Source organism: Moschus berezovskii, chromosome 22 (assembly GCF_049115385.1).
Source record: "Moschus berezovskii isolate FMDL1 chromosome 22, NW_MosBer_1.0, whole genome shotgun sequence".
NCBI lineage: Eukaryota > Metazoa > Chordata > Mammalia > Artiodactyla > Moschidae > Moschus > Moschus berezovskii.
Genome location: NC_142481.1, coordinates 39,928,693 through 39,943,100, shown reverse-complemented (window position 1 = coordinate 39,943,100; position 14,408 = coordinate 39,928,693). Strand labels below are relative to the sequence as shown.

The 14,408-nt window shown below is 45.6% G+C and overlaps 1 long non-coding RNA gene across 1 annotated transcript; it reads right to left on the bottom strand.

Moving 5' to 3' along the window:
- Positions 1-4,148: 4,148 nt before the first annotated feature.
- On the bottom strand, positions 4,149-13,606 carry LOC129547099 (uncharacterized). Its single transcript, XR_008684011.1, has 3 exons — positions 13,512-13,606; positions 7,924-8,058; positions 4,149-4,270 (listed from the first exon to the last, which is right to left on the bottom strand). It is a non-coding gene; the product is annotated as an uncharacterized LOC129547099 (long non-coding RNA).
- Between the last annotated feature and the right edge of the window lie 802 nt (positions 13,607-14,408).

The window sequence follows — 14,408 nt, the reverse complement described above, 5'->3', positions numbered from 1 at the left end:
TAGCTGACATTACAGTGCAGGAGTCAAAAATGAATCAAGAAATGAACATTAACAAGATGGTTTCAAGACAGCTGTAGCTGCCAGGAAGGAAATAACACAGGGAGGTGGATCCTTTCCAGGCATGGTCAGTCAAGGAAGGCATCCTGGGGGAGTCAACATTTGAGCTGAGAGCTAATGGATGAGATTGGTGCAGGCCAAGAGGACAGGCATGTTTCAGCTGGGTCCTCCGGGGAATACGTCCTGGGATGGGGAGTCCAAGGAGTTTGGAAAGATAAGGCCAGAGAAACAAAAAGAGTGGGGAAGCAGGATGGGCCAGAGAGTCTCAGCTTCCACGGCAGCTCCTCCGAAAAGGTCAGCTGGCCCCAGCTGGGAGCTCTGAAGACCAGGTACCCTGTGTGCTCGGGGACCCTCTGAGGCTTGACTGAATGAGCACGGCGTAGGCTCAAAGCTGAGGCTGATTCCAGCTGCTGTAGGCGGTCAGCTCCGTGCACTCTTTGCCACTGAACAGCGTGTTCTCTCTTGAAAGAAGATCTACGGCCGCCACCAGGGGGTTGCCAATCTTTCAGGAACTGAGAGAAAGCCAGCGTGGCTGCAGACGCAGCAGGGGCAGCAGGAGACGGCGGGCGGCCAGCCTCCCGTTTGCGGCTCCAGGTGGCGCTCCATCTCCCGCCTGGGCCGGCTCCCCACCACCCGCGCCTGGGGAGCCCAGCAAAGACGAGGAAGGAGGAGGACAAAGGAGGGTGTTTATTCCAGGATCCCTTCCGGGATTTTTTTCTTTTCTCAGGGGAGGGGGTGGGGGGACTGTCCTTTCGTTGAAGGCACCTGCTCTCCCGCAACTGCACCATTCTGTCAACCCTCTGGGCCCGATTGATCCCAGTCTTGCTTCCGGCCCACTGCCCCCCTCCCCACACTCCACCCACGAGCTCTGTATTTAAAGCCTTCCTCGCTAAGCTCTCCTTGAATTATCCTCCTCCGAGAGTGCCAGCTGCTCCCTCCTGGGCTCCTGACTGTGTGGAGAGGACGTGGCCTGGAATCTCTAGACCTGGCCTGTGGTTGGGGTCCCAGCAGGAAACCTCAAAGGGTTTCCCTGGCCCCAGGGAACGGCCACTATGCTCCTCTAGGACTGACTGTTGGCACACTCCTGTTTTTGCACGTCTGCTTCTCAGATGTCTCCGGGACCAGAGGCGGAGACACAGTGAGGGAGGTCTGTGACCGCAGGTGGAGGATCTGACTTCTCAGCTAAGTCTCACTATCAGTCAGGAATCTCAGATTGCAAGTGACAGAAACCCAGCCCACACAGGCTTCAGCAAAGTAACAAGCCACATGCAAATTTAGGAGCTGGGGGCAGTGGGGTAGGATATATTGATTCACAAGTGCAAAAGCTTGGGATCCTCAGGCTTCAGGCAGGGCAGGGTCCAGGAGTTCTGCGGATGCCCCCAGGCGCTCAGCATCACCGTGTCTGCTCTCGTTGGTGTAGCTTCAGCCTTAGGAAGCCTCCGTCCTTGAGGGCATCTCGCTGTTGCATCACACAAGAAGTGTAGCTGCATCCCAAGTACCTCCAGTGAAAGTCCTGGAAATAATTTTCATGGGCTCCAGTGGACTCATAAGCCTCCCTCTGAATCATCACCTAACCAGTAATACTCAGTTCACTTTTTATCCAGGCCTGGGTCACATGGAGTCAGGAACCAGGAAGCAGGTCACATCCACTGAACCTCATAGACTGAGAACTGGGGAGAGGAAGTTCCCCAAAGGAAAATGAAGGGGAGGGGCAGCTACCAAAAGCAGGAGGACAGGGTCTTGGGAAGGAATAAACAGCACATGGCCACGACCTCCCCCAGGTCCAGTCTTCTTTTGTTAAATATCTCACATCCTTGTTTTCCCTCTTCAGTGATACAAACTTCATCTCAGTGCTGCCATACTCCAGCACCTAAAACAGTGCTCATTAAAGTTTTCCTGAATGAATGAATGGCAGAAATCGATGCCATTGTTACCTAATCATTGTTGTTTAGTCACTAAGTCATGTCCGACTCTTTGCAACTCCATAAACTGTAGCCCACTAGGCTCCTCTGTCCATGAGATTTCCCAGGCAAGAATACTGGAGTGGGTTGTCTTCAGGGGATCTTCCTGACTCAGGGATCAAACCTGCATTTCCTGCATTGGTAGGCAGATTCTTTACAGCTGAGCCACTAGGGAAGCCTGTCACCTAACTGAGACCTGTATAAATTTCCCAATGCTTTTGTAACGAAGTAGCATAAACTGAATGGTTTAAAACACCAGAAATCGGGACTTCTCTGGTGGCCAGTGGCTAAGACTCTGTGCTCCAGTGCAGGGGGCCGGGGTCAAGCCCTGGTCAGGGAACTAGATCCCACCTGCTGCAGCTCAGACCTGGCACAGCCAAATAAATTTAAAAAAAAATTTTTTTAATCAGAAATTTATTCTATCATAATTCTAGATAATAGAAATATCTATTCTATTACAGGCTAGAAGTTCACAATCAGGGTGTTGCCAGAACCATGCCCTCTGCAAAGGCTCTAGAGAAAAATGTTTCCTCCTGTCAGTCTTTGGGATTCTTGGTCTTCCAGCTGTGTCACTTTAAATTGCACCTCCATGGTCACATGTGTGTTTCTGTGTGCAAATTTCTGCTGAGAACACCAGTCATTGGATTACGGCCCACCTTAATCCAGTATGACCCCATCTAAACTTGGTGATTTCTACAAAGACTCTCTTTCCAAGTGAAGGTACATTGTCAGGTACTGGAGATTAGGAGTAGAACACATCTTTTGAGGGGAACATAATTTTTTAAGGGCTTATTTATTTATTTGGCTGTGCCTGTTCTTCGCACACAGGATTTTCAATCTTCATTGCAGCTTGCATTCTCTTAGTTGCAGCATGTAAGATCTAGTTCCCTGACCAGGGATCAAACCCAGGACCCCTGCCCTAGAAGCATGGAGTCTTAGTCACTGGACCACCAGGGAAGTCCCAGGGGGGACACCATTTATACATATTAAGATTGGCTAAAAGATGTTGCAGTAACAACCGTATCCCCAGATCTCAGTGGTTTTTTATGTCAAAGTTTGTTTTTCCACTTACCAAGTCTGCAGTCTAAGTGGGATTGGTTGCTTTCATTTTGTGGTTCTGCCACATCACCATGGGGCTCTCAGGGTTACCACAGCTCCCAGGGTGATCACAGCAAGTCGCCAAGGCAGAGACAGCTAAACGGATGCACAGGGGTCCTGGAATGTATGGCATGTGCTCACCAACAAGTTCATTACCACTAGATATTTCCTATGCACTGCCACGGCTCTGCTAGTCACCATGAACACCTGCTTCTGCAGCTTTCAACGTCTCTAAATGGTGTTAGGGAAATTAAAGTGGAGGAAGTCTTGTTCAGACTTCAGAAGCAGGAGAGCAGTCCTCTGACCTGCCTGGACACTCCCAGGATCCTGTGCCTGCCCACAAGCACAGGAAGTCAGGCAGCACTTTAGATAAGGAAGAGAATGAGTCTTGGAATCCTTGAGCCCCTGAGGGTCTGGCCAAACCTCTGGGGTCTAATGAAATCCTCTGACTCACAAGGTAAAAGAAATAGCATTGTGAAACCGTGGAAGTCAAACCAGAGCTGCATTTGGGGGCACAAACTGATATCAGTTTGTGGCCTGATATTATAAGTGGAAACCTCCAAAACAGCAATCTGAAGTCTCACCTATGGAGTAGACACACTGCTCGGGACCTTTTCCCATTTGGGACTCCAGATTGCTATTATTCAGGACTTCCTAGCATGCTATTTAAGTCTGGATGTTGGTTGGCCCAATTTGTTGATGTATATGCTGTTACTCTTCTCTGTTGTTTCCATTTCTCCTTTCCTTTAATGATTGTATATTGAAATTAAGTTAAAGAATCCTCTATTAAATATTGAAGTTGTGTGTAATAAGTGGTTTCTTTTGTTAACGAATCCTTTGAAACTGAAACAAAAGAAAAACTTTTAGCAAAATATAAATTGGCGACATGAGCAGGATTTGTGAAACAAAATGCCACTCTTTAAGAAAAAAGAGGTTAAGATTAATGAAGATTTTATTCCTGTATAGGAAGATTTACCTTATTGCTCGTTAGCTACTAAATGGGGCATATCCACTGGATTGTGTGAGAATGGAGACCCAAATTTAAGCAGACTGAAGCTTTAGAACTTATTGATTGTTTGTTCCTCATGCCAACTGAGAAAGGACAAGAATGTATGGTGCTGAGTCGGAGATGCTGGATCCTCCTCTCTGCCTACCTGTAAGGTACAGGAAGCCAAATTAAAACTGGTTGAAGAGAAACTAAAATCGGATAAAGAGTTATGCAATTTACAAGGACAACTCTCCATGTTACTTGTCAAAGTTACATTTTAGCTGACCAAGTCTCCACTTTCTAGTTGGTAGCCAGAAAAGCTGCTGTAAAGGTTGCATAAGTTAAATAGTAAAAGCAGCACTTTCAATATTGGCAGATGAACAAAAGGAAAGTTCATCTGGCGATCGCTAAAACAGGAAGAGACTAGGACCCTGGTGCTTGGGATGGGAGATGAATCCCTCCAAAATTCAAGGACCTGCTTAGACTGTAAAGTTTTTAGGAATACGATGGGCTAAAGGACATAGAATTTGCGTGAGTGCTAAGTTGCTTCAGTCGTGTCCAACTCTGCCACCCCACGGTCTGCAGCCCACCAGGCCCTTCTGTCCACGGGGATTCTCCAGGCAAAAATACTGGAATGGGTTGCCATGCCATTCTCCAGGGGATCTTCCCTACCCAGGGACTGAACCCACGTCTCTTACGTCTCCTGCATTGGCAGGTGGGTTCTTTACCACTAGCACCACCTGGGAAGCCCTAGAGAGGTTTTACCTAAAGCTAAACAAAAGATTATGGAATTTTAAAACCCCCCAGGCAAAAAGGAGACTCAAAAAATATATAAAGTTATTTGGTTTCTGGAGACAACATATTCCACATTTGAATCAGATATTGAGTCCACTTTACAAAGTAGTTCAATGTGATGGAAGTTTATTAAATAACTAGGCCATTTCCAAATAAAATAAGATGCTAAAACTTTAATTACTAAACACTGGCTTCCACCTACAGAGAAACTAATGATATTTTGGACTATTAATTGTCAACTAAAAAAAATGCACAAAGTGAGAGTTCTGAGTTAAGTTTCATTGGGGGCAATATGAAGACTGCAGCCAGGGAGACAGAACCCCAGATAGCTCTGAGGAACTGTTTCAAAGAGGTAGGGGGAAAGGACAGTGTATATGTGATTTTGGTAAAGGGGGGAGTACAAGCATTCAGGCACATATTTTTTGTAGAAAGTTTCTGCTGGTCTCATGAAGCTTCTGCTACTCATGAGAAACAATCATTACCATGAACAATTTTAATGCTTTTCTAGATGTGAGGAGATAGAAGAGTTGAGCTCATAAAATTAGCCCCTGAGACTATCTAACTGACTAAAGACCTGTCCTACCAGTTTTCCCAGAGCACAGAGTGCCTCATTTCTGCTCTCCACCTTGAACTCCTTCTGGGAGTGTTGAATGTCAGCAGCTGCAGTGGCACTTGATTTACTCCTTGTAGAGGTAGAAATCCTTGTAGAGGTAGATGGCAAGCCACCATGGCACGTGCCAATTTGTGGTTGACATAATGAATATGTTAGGTACCATCCTGAGATCTTCTCTATAAGCAAGTAAATTTTTTTTTTTTTTAGAAATTAGCACTGGTATTTATGTTCACCAACCTATAGAATGCTAACATAAAGGACAGTTCATGGTTGCTTAAGGAAAGTAGAATGTGTGTTTTTAGTAAAGAAGGTATGAGGAATGGAACTGCATTTTGTTAAGGGACAAGAAAGTAGGTGAGACTTACAGGTGTCTGTTTTTGAATGGGAAAATGCGGTTATGGATACAGAAAGTGGTAAGAAAGTTTTGTGTGTGTAAAGCGGACCCCGAGAAAAGAGTTCTAGGCATGGTACAAGTATTCTTGGGATGTTGAACTGCCTTTGATAACATACTTTATGTTTCTTTTCCTCTTAAGTGATCTGTTCTATATTTACTTTTGAAATCTTTTATTGTTACTTTGGCTGAATGAATAACTATTGTTTCATAGTGACCTATGATTTTATCTAACTGAGTAATCTAAACCCTTTGGAATTTTTGACAGAACTTATTAAAATCTAATTCTAATGAAGCTCTTTTGTCTGTTTGCCTGCTTAGTCACTCAATCGTGTTCAACTCTTGGCGACCCCACGGACTGTAGCCTGCCAGGCTCCTCTATTCATGGATTCTCCAGGCAAGAATACTGGAGTGGGCGGCCATTTCCTTCTCCAGGGGATCTTCTCAGCCCAGGGATCAAATCAGCATCTCCTGCACTGCAGGCAGATTCTTTACTGTCTCAGCCACCAGGGAAGCCCTGAAGCCCTTTTGACCTCTAAGTAATTTTGAGGGTGCTTCAGAGGGCCCTGCTGCTGCTGCTGCTGCTGCTAAGTCGCTTCAGTCGTGTCCGACTCTGTGCGACCCCATAGACAGCAGCCCACCAGGCTCCCCCGTCCCTGGGATTCTCCAGGCAAGAACACTGGAGTGGGTTGCCATTTCCTTCTCCAATGCGTGAAAGTGAAAAGTGAAAGTGAGGTCGCTCAGTTGTGTCCGACTGAGTGACCCCATGGACTGCAGCCTACCGGGCTCCTCCATCCATGGGATTTTCTAGGCAAGAGTACTGGAGTGGCTTGCCATTGCCTTCTCCGTCAGAGAGCCCTGAGGCATCCCAAAGAAAGATATTAAACTAACTAGGTTCATTTGGTGTGTTAAAAGTACACGGAAAAGAAGTCAAGGTGTGGCCAGTTGTGCCTGATCCTCTGCAACCCCATGGATTCTAGCTCCCCAGGTTCCTCTATCCATGCAATTCTCCAGTCAAGAATACTGGTGTGAGTAGCTATTCCCTTCTCCAGGGGCTCTTCCTGACTCATTGGTTGAACCTGGGTTTCCTGCTTGGCAGCAGATTCTTTGCCATCAGAACTAGCAGGGAAGCTCAAAGGTACATAGGAAATACTGTCGAATAAGTAATAAATCTCCGCACGTTATATTGTATGGCAAATATTACTAATACAGCTATTTTAGAAATTAAATAGAACTCATAAGGCTCTGACATGTCCTGACAAAATGTTATCAGTCATAATTCTAGTTACTATCTTAAAGTGTTACATGTATTGACTTAAAAAATGCTCACAACCTAAAAGATGAAAGTTATGTTTTATTGGGTGGGAACTTTTAGGACTTCAAGCCAAGAGACAGGATCTCCAGTAATCCTTAGAGAACTGCTCCCAGGAAGTGAGGGGAAGAGCCAGGATATACAGAAGTTTTCCAACAAAGGGTATGTAGTCTGAGCATCAAAAGATGATTGTTAATTAAAGAAAATCAGATTTGAAAAATTTAGCTCTTTCCTATACATGGGAAGATGCAAGAGTCTGGGCTCACTGAATTTATTCCTTTCATATGTATTTCAGCTATCAGGGCCAGAATCCTGTGTTTTCCCATCCTGAGCTTCTTTTCCTCAGGGATCACCATAGGGAATGGCTGTAGTCTGATAGTTGCTAAAAACTTAAATTGTTAGTCTATCAGTCATGTCCAGCTCTTTGTGACCCCATGAGCTGTAGCCCGTCAGGCTCCTCTGTCTATGAGATTTCCCAGTCAAGAATACTGGAGAGAGTTGCCATTTCCTTCTGCAGGGGATTTTGCCAACCCAGGGATTGAATCTAGGTCTCCTGCACTGCAGGCAGATTATTTACCAGCTGAACCACCAGGGAAGCCCCTGATGGTTTTTAGATAGCAGGTATTCTCCTTCCTGTGCTCCCTTAGGGCTCACAGGCTCACATTCAGTTAAGTTCAGTTCAGTCGCTCAGTCATGTCCGACTCTTACCACATGGACTGCAGCACGCCAGGCCTCCCTGTCCATCGCCAACTCCCGGAGTGTACTCAAACTCATGTCCATTGAGTCAGTGATGCCATGCAACCATCTCATCCTCTGTCGTCCCCTTCTTCTCTCGCCTTCAATCTGTTAGGTAGGTAGAATAGGGAAAAGGAGTCCAAAATGGCGGTGGCCAAAAGACAAGGAAGGGAAAAACCCACAAAAATAGAACAAAGGAAGGTCCGAGGACCGGAGTGAGGACCTCAGGTAAATCAAACAACACTCCTGGCTGGCCCAATTTACATAGGGCAGGCCCAGGAGGAAAAAAAAGCATATAAATAGAGGAGCCAAAGCTAGCTCTCTCTCTCTCTCCCGCGTGCTGGGCTGCTCTTCTCTTTGTGTCTTTGGACCGATGTGCCCTCACACCTCGAAGATGAATTTTCCTGCTATCTTCAAAATAAAATAGAGCTGTAACACTGAGTTGTAACACTGATTTGTCTAAGAGCTATAACACGGTCCATTCGAGACCTGAGAGCTATAATACAGCCTGTCCAAGACCCAAGAGCTGTGACACGCTGACGGGGCTTTAATGTCCGTCACTCCAAATTTTTGTTGTAACGAGACAAAGAACCGAGGAACATACACACGAGTGACAAATCTTTCCCATTGGACGGCTGTAATTGCTGATGCCTATGACATTCTAGTTTACTGATATGGCAGGAAATATTTACTCCATTTCTCAACACAATATTCCATTCACAACAAACTGTGGAACGTTCTTGGAGAGATGGGAATACCAGACCACCTTACCTGTCTCCTGAGAAACCTGTATGCAGGTCAAGAAACAACAGTTACAACCAGACATGGAACAACAGGCTGGTTCAAAATTTGGAAAGAATGACAAGGCTGTACATTGCCACCTTGCTTATTTAATTTCTATGGGAAATTATGGGAAATACAGGGCTGGATGAATCACAAGCTGAATCAAGATTGGCAGGAAAAGTATCAACAAACTCATATACGCAGGTGATACCACTGTAATGGCAGAAGGTGGGAGGTAACTAAAGGGGGTCTTGATGAAGGTGAAAGGAGAGTGAAAAAGCTGGCTTAAAATTCAACATTCAAAAAACTCAGATCACGGCATCCGGTCCCATCACTAATGACAAATAGAAGAGGGAAAAGTGGAAACAGTGACAGATTTTCTTTTCTTGGGCTCCAAAATCACTGCGGACAGTGACCACAGCCATGAAGTTAAAAGACGTTTGCTCCTTGGAAGAAAAGCTATGACAGGTTACACTCCCTTTGAAAAACTGTTGTTGGCTTCTAACTGGGCTTTGATTGATACGAAACAATTGACTATAGATCATACTGTAATATCAAAACCTCAAGTGCCAATCATTCAATGAGTACAAAGTTCACCCCAAACCCACAGGATTGGGCAAGCCCAAGAGTCCAGCATAATAAAATGGAAATGATACATTCAGGACCAAGCGAAACCTAGGCCACATGGGTTCACGGCATTAGATGAAAGAATTTCTGAAAGTCTTACAAAAGGGCTCAACCAACAGGCTCTAAATAAGCCTGAGATAACTGAGTTACTTGTAAAATGGAGAATGCCCTTTGACTCTAACTGTGCAAGAAAAACAGCATGCGTGGTTTAGTGATGGATCAGCTAAATATATAGGATCCACTCGCTATTGGAAAGTGGTGGCATATAATCTGGTCACTACTAAATCACTGACAACTACTGGGGAAGGTAAAAGTAGCCAATTTGCCAAGTTATATGCTGTTTATCAGGTATTAAAGCAAGAAAATCTAACTGGATGCCATATATACACAGATTATCGGTCGGTAGCCAGTGGATGGGCCACCTGGCTTCCTCTGTAGGTAGAGTAACTGACTCCAAAGCTGTGAGGAGAGTTATGGTCTGACATTTGGGAAACTGTTAAAACTACTAACGTTTCATTCAGTCTTTCATGTAGATGCTCACAGAGTTCCAAATTCTACGGGACGATGGTATAACTCTATTAGAGATGAACAAGCCTGAATCCAAGCAGCAGAAGTCTATCCAGATTCCAGTGACTTAAAAGGTTTGACTCTGTGGGCACACCAGAAATGTGGCCATCTGGGAGAAAAAGCAACATACAGACTATTCTTCAACTAAGGCTGTAATGAGGATTGTCATTCACGCCTCAACCTTCAAGGATAGGCTACAATTAAAAGAAAACTATGAAGGAAGCTATTGGGGAATCTTGAGGCTGGATAAACATGAGCCAGACCCGAACTCAGGATAACTTCTCCCACCCTGCCAACAAGGTCTGTCCTTTCTTAACTTTGACTGTCTATGGACAAAATTTACCTGTTTTCTAGATTACACAGCACCACTAAAGATATAGCTCAAGCCTTGAATACAAGTATTATGTGCCAATTTCATGTGCACCCATTTACTGATAGACTGTGAAAAGCTACCTAGGGGCTGCTATGTGGCCCAACTTCTCACATTTGAGGAACCATATTTATTGGAGGACTCCACCAACTATTGTGAATGGACTATCTTCCCTAAATCCTTTAATGTGTTTTTCTTAAATAGCCCCTCAGTTTATATGTATTGTAACCAATGATGTAGAAACTACTTCTATGTATCAGTTAGGAATCCCTTTTTTCAGAAGTCTAACAATACTTTGGCCACCTCATGTGACGAGTTGACTCACTGGAAAAGAGTCTGATGCTAGGAGGGATTAGGGGTGGGAGGAGACGGGGACGACAGAGAATGAGATGGCTGGATGGCATCACCGACTCGATGGCCATGAGTTTGAGTGAACTCTGGGAGTTGGTGATGGACAGGGAGGCCTGGCGTGCTGTGATTCATGGGGTCGCAAAGAGTCGGACACGACTGAGCGACTGAACTGAACTGAACTGAACTGAACACATGTTGATCATTTATATTGAAAAGGGACCACCTATTATTTTCCTCATATGAGAACTTTTTATTAAGGACTCAGGTGTTATTTCCTACTTTGTCTACTCCTAATATTAGATTTTCCATAGAACCTTTATGTAAAATTTTGCAAGGAACCAAAGAGTTACAAAATTTCACAGATAACTGTAACTGTGCCTTGATAGAACATTCTATCGTTACCACTATTGCTGCCAATAAGATAATGGAAGTAACAGTCGATGTATGAAAGCATACTTCTCATTTATGTTGAAACTTTTTCTTTACTGAATCCTCTACTGCTCAAAAATTGTTCTCTGCATTGTTTAACTCATCACTTGTGTCTTTGGTCACTTTATTTCTGTTGACTATCTGCAATTGTTACGTGACTTATAGAATGAAGAAGACTGCTCGTATTATTTTGCCTTATTCCTATGCTCTTCAACCTAAATAATCCCAAGGTCGACTTTTAGGGAAATTAAAATGGAACAAGTCTTGTTCAGGCTTCAGAAGCAGGAGAACAAGCCCCTGACCTTGTTTCTGACCTGCCTGGACACTGCCCAGATTCTGTACCTTCCCTCAAGCACAGGAAGTCAGGCAGCACTTTAAATAAGAAAGAGAGTAGATCTTGGAATCCTTGAGCCCCTGAGAGGATGGCCAAACCTCTGAGGTCTAACGAAATCCTATGACTCACAAGGTGAAACAAACAGCATTGTAAAAAGATGAAAGTCAAACCAGAGCTGCATCTGGGGACACAAACCAATAATATCAGTTTGAGGCCTGGGATTTTTAAGCAGGAACCCCCAAAATAACAATTTGAAGTCTCACCTTTGGAATGGACACACTGCCTGAGACCTTTTCCCATCTTGGACTCCAGATTGCAGTTACTCAGGACTTCCCAGCACACTGTTTAAGTCTGGGTGTTGGTTGGCCCAGTTTGTTGATGTATATGTATTGTTTCTATTTCTCTTTTCTTTTAATGATTACATATTGAAATTAAGTTAAAGAATCCGCTAATAAATATTGAAATAGTTTATTGTGTGTGACAAGTGGTTTCTTTTGTTAATGAATCCTTTAAGCCTGAAACGAAAGGAAAACTTTCTACAAAACAAATGGGTACCAAGCACATACACTGGGCATTTGAAAAGCCAAAACTGCACAGGTTGTGAAGAGGTGTAGTCAAAGCTGCCCTATGCCAGTGAAGGAGGAAACAGACAGAACAGGTTCCATCTTGAAAGCAGGACTTCAGCTTGGGCCGGACTGTGGACTTGGAGCTATATGCCCAGTATCTATGGAAATGACATACCAACTGGAAAACCAGGCCCCCTGGATGGAAGAACCCTAGGGCTCATACCTAGACTCTCCATTGCCTAAAAGAATACCCTAATTATCTGCGTAAACAAACAGAATCATAAATTCTATTATGCTTATTGGGGTATGACCACAGGCCTATTGATAAATGTCCACTGTTAACTACCTAGGCTTAAGGCATATGAATTACGTGTTAACTTTGACTGTATCTTTCTCTTCCTTTGTTCAGACTAGTTTCAGGGAATTTGGGGAGGTGGGTTTGGGCACGTACACTTAGGGCATATAAGGTTTTCACAAAAACTGGTTGGGGTCCTTGGCTAAGAGGAGACTCTGCCTTGGGCCCGCCAGTGTAATAAACTGCACTCCACTATCTGCACTGTCCTTCTGAGTGAGTTTGTTTCCCAGAACGCGTGACTACAACACCAGAAGTACGCAATGTCTTATTAAGGTTTTTGGGGAAAACATTAAACCTCACACGGGGCAAGTGATGTAAATGAGCAAGACTTGGCTGAGTCACATGTGAGGCAACAGAGAATGGTAGGGACTGTGGCAAACCAAAGCCACATCTCATCTAACGAAGGCAGCCGCTGTTTGGCTTCAACTATCATTCCTATGTGGAAACTGGCACCTAGTATTGCCAGGTTTGGGGGAATTTCTGAAAGAAAACCAGAAAGTCAGATTTTTACATGAAGCTTCCCAAGTTTCAAAATTCTGTTCAGGCGGGATTCAGCCCACAGGCCACGAGTTTGTAAGACCTGCTTTAGTGAGACAACTTTTTCCATTTTCACTCCCAACTCTCTGCTCTCCAACTTGGCTCTCTGGTAATCCAGAGGATGTGGACCTGAGCCATATGGGGCTAAGCCAGGAGGCAATCCCCCTCCCCCGCTGACCTCAGACTCACCCTCCCCAAAACAGGCAAGGCTTCTCTCTGGGTCAGGAAGATGGGCCAGGTTCCCTCCCATGGGGTGAAGTCCCTCCCAAGGGGTTCCTTACAGACTGACTTCTGACCAGCCAGCAGGGCATGCCTGTCAGACAAGCCTGTACTTGTCTGAAACCCACTGAGACCCAAGCTGCAGAGGCTTTTCTGGATCTTTCAATAAAGACCAGATTCATCACCCTGACTTCCGACACCCTCACAGGCAGATTGTCACTGACCCTTTCAGCCCACGATGTTGCTCCTCACATTGGTCCCTGCTGCCCCTCAGTCCCATCTCCTCCCCCTCCCCCACTTCACCCCCAATTTTCAGACAGAGGGAACTTGCTGTCCTTCATCTCTGGACCTTTGTAAATGATGTTCCCTAGACCATGAAGATCTCCTGGAGAAGGGCATGGCAACCCACTCCAGTTTTCTTACCTGGAGGATCCCCATGGACAGATGAGCCTGGCAGGTTACAGTCCATGGGGTGGAAAAGAGTCGGACAGGACTGAGCGACTAAGCACAGCACAGACCATCCCCGCACCATCCCTCCCACCCCCAAGCCCCACCTAACACTTCCGTGTCTTCAGATCCCAGCCCAGAAGTCACTTCTTCCAGGAAGCCTCCCCTGACCACCCATACTAGTTTAGGGACTGAGGTCAGTCCCTAACAGGTATTCCCACACCTGCTGGGGATTCCCATCACAGCTTAGCACGTAGTGAATTCTTCCTGAGAGAGGAAGGGAACGTTCCTCAGGGACAGGGACCAGGACTGCTGGGTTTCCGAGTGGATAACTAGCGCCTAGCATTATGCCTGAGGCCAAGTAAATGCTTAAACATTCACAGAAGGAAGGAAAGGAGGGGAAGAGAGAAGGAAGGGGGGGGAGGCGAGAAGGAAGGAAAGGAGGGAAGGAGGGCAGGAGGAGGGACCCTTCACTTTGTTTCCGTCTCTGTGCCTTTCCATCTCTCTCATCTCTCCCCTTCCATCTCTAATGATCTAAATGCTCTTTCTCTGATGATCTGTAGGTAAGCTGATCATCTCTTTTTGACCGTTCTTCCCCATCTCTGACCCACGCCCCTGGAGTGCAGGCCGTCCTGCTCCCCAGGACGTCGAGAGTCTAGAGTGGTCGCGCCGGATGTTTCTCCGCGGGGGTTCTTAGGTTTTGCGCCCCCATGGGGAGTATAGAGGTTGGGAGGTCGCGCACTGATGGTGCTCACAGAGGCCCAAAGCAGCTAGCTGAGGGGGAGGAGGCAGAGGAAGGGAAAGAAAGGAGAGAAGAGGAGGGCAACAGGGGGAATGGGGCGGAGAGGGGCGGGCCCGAGCGCCCCCCCACCC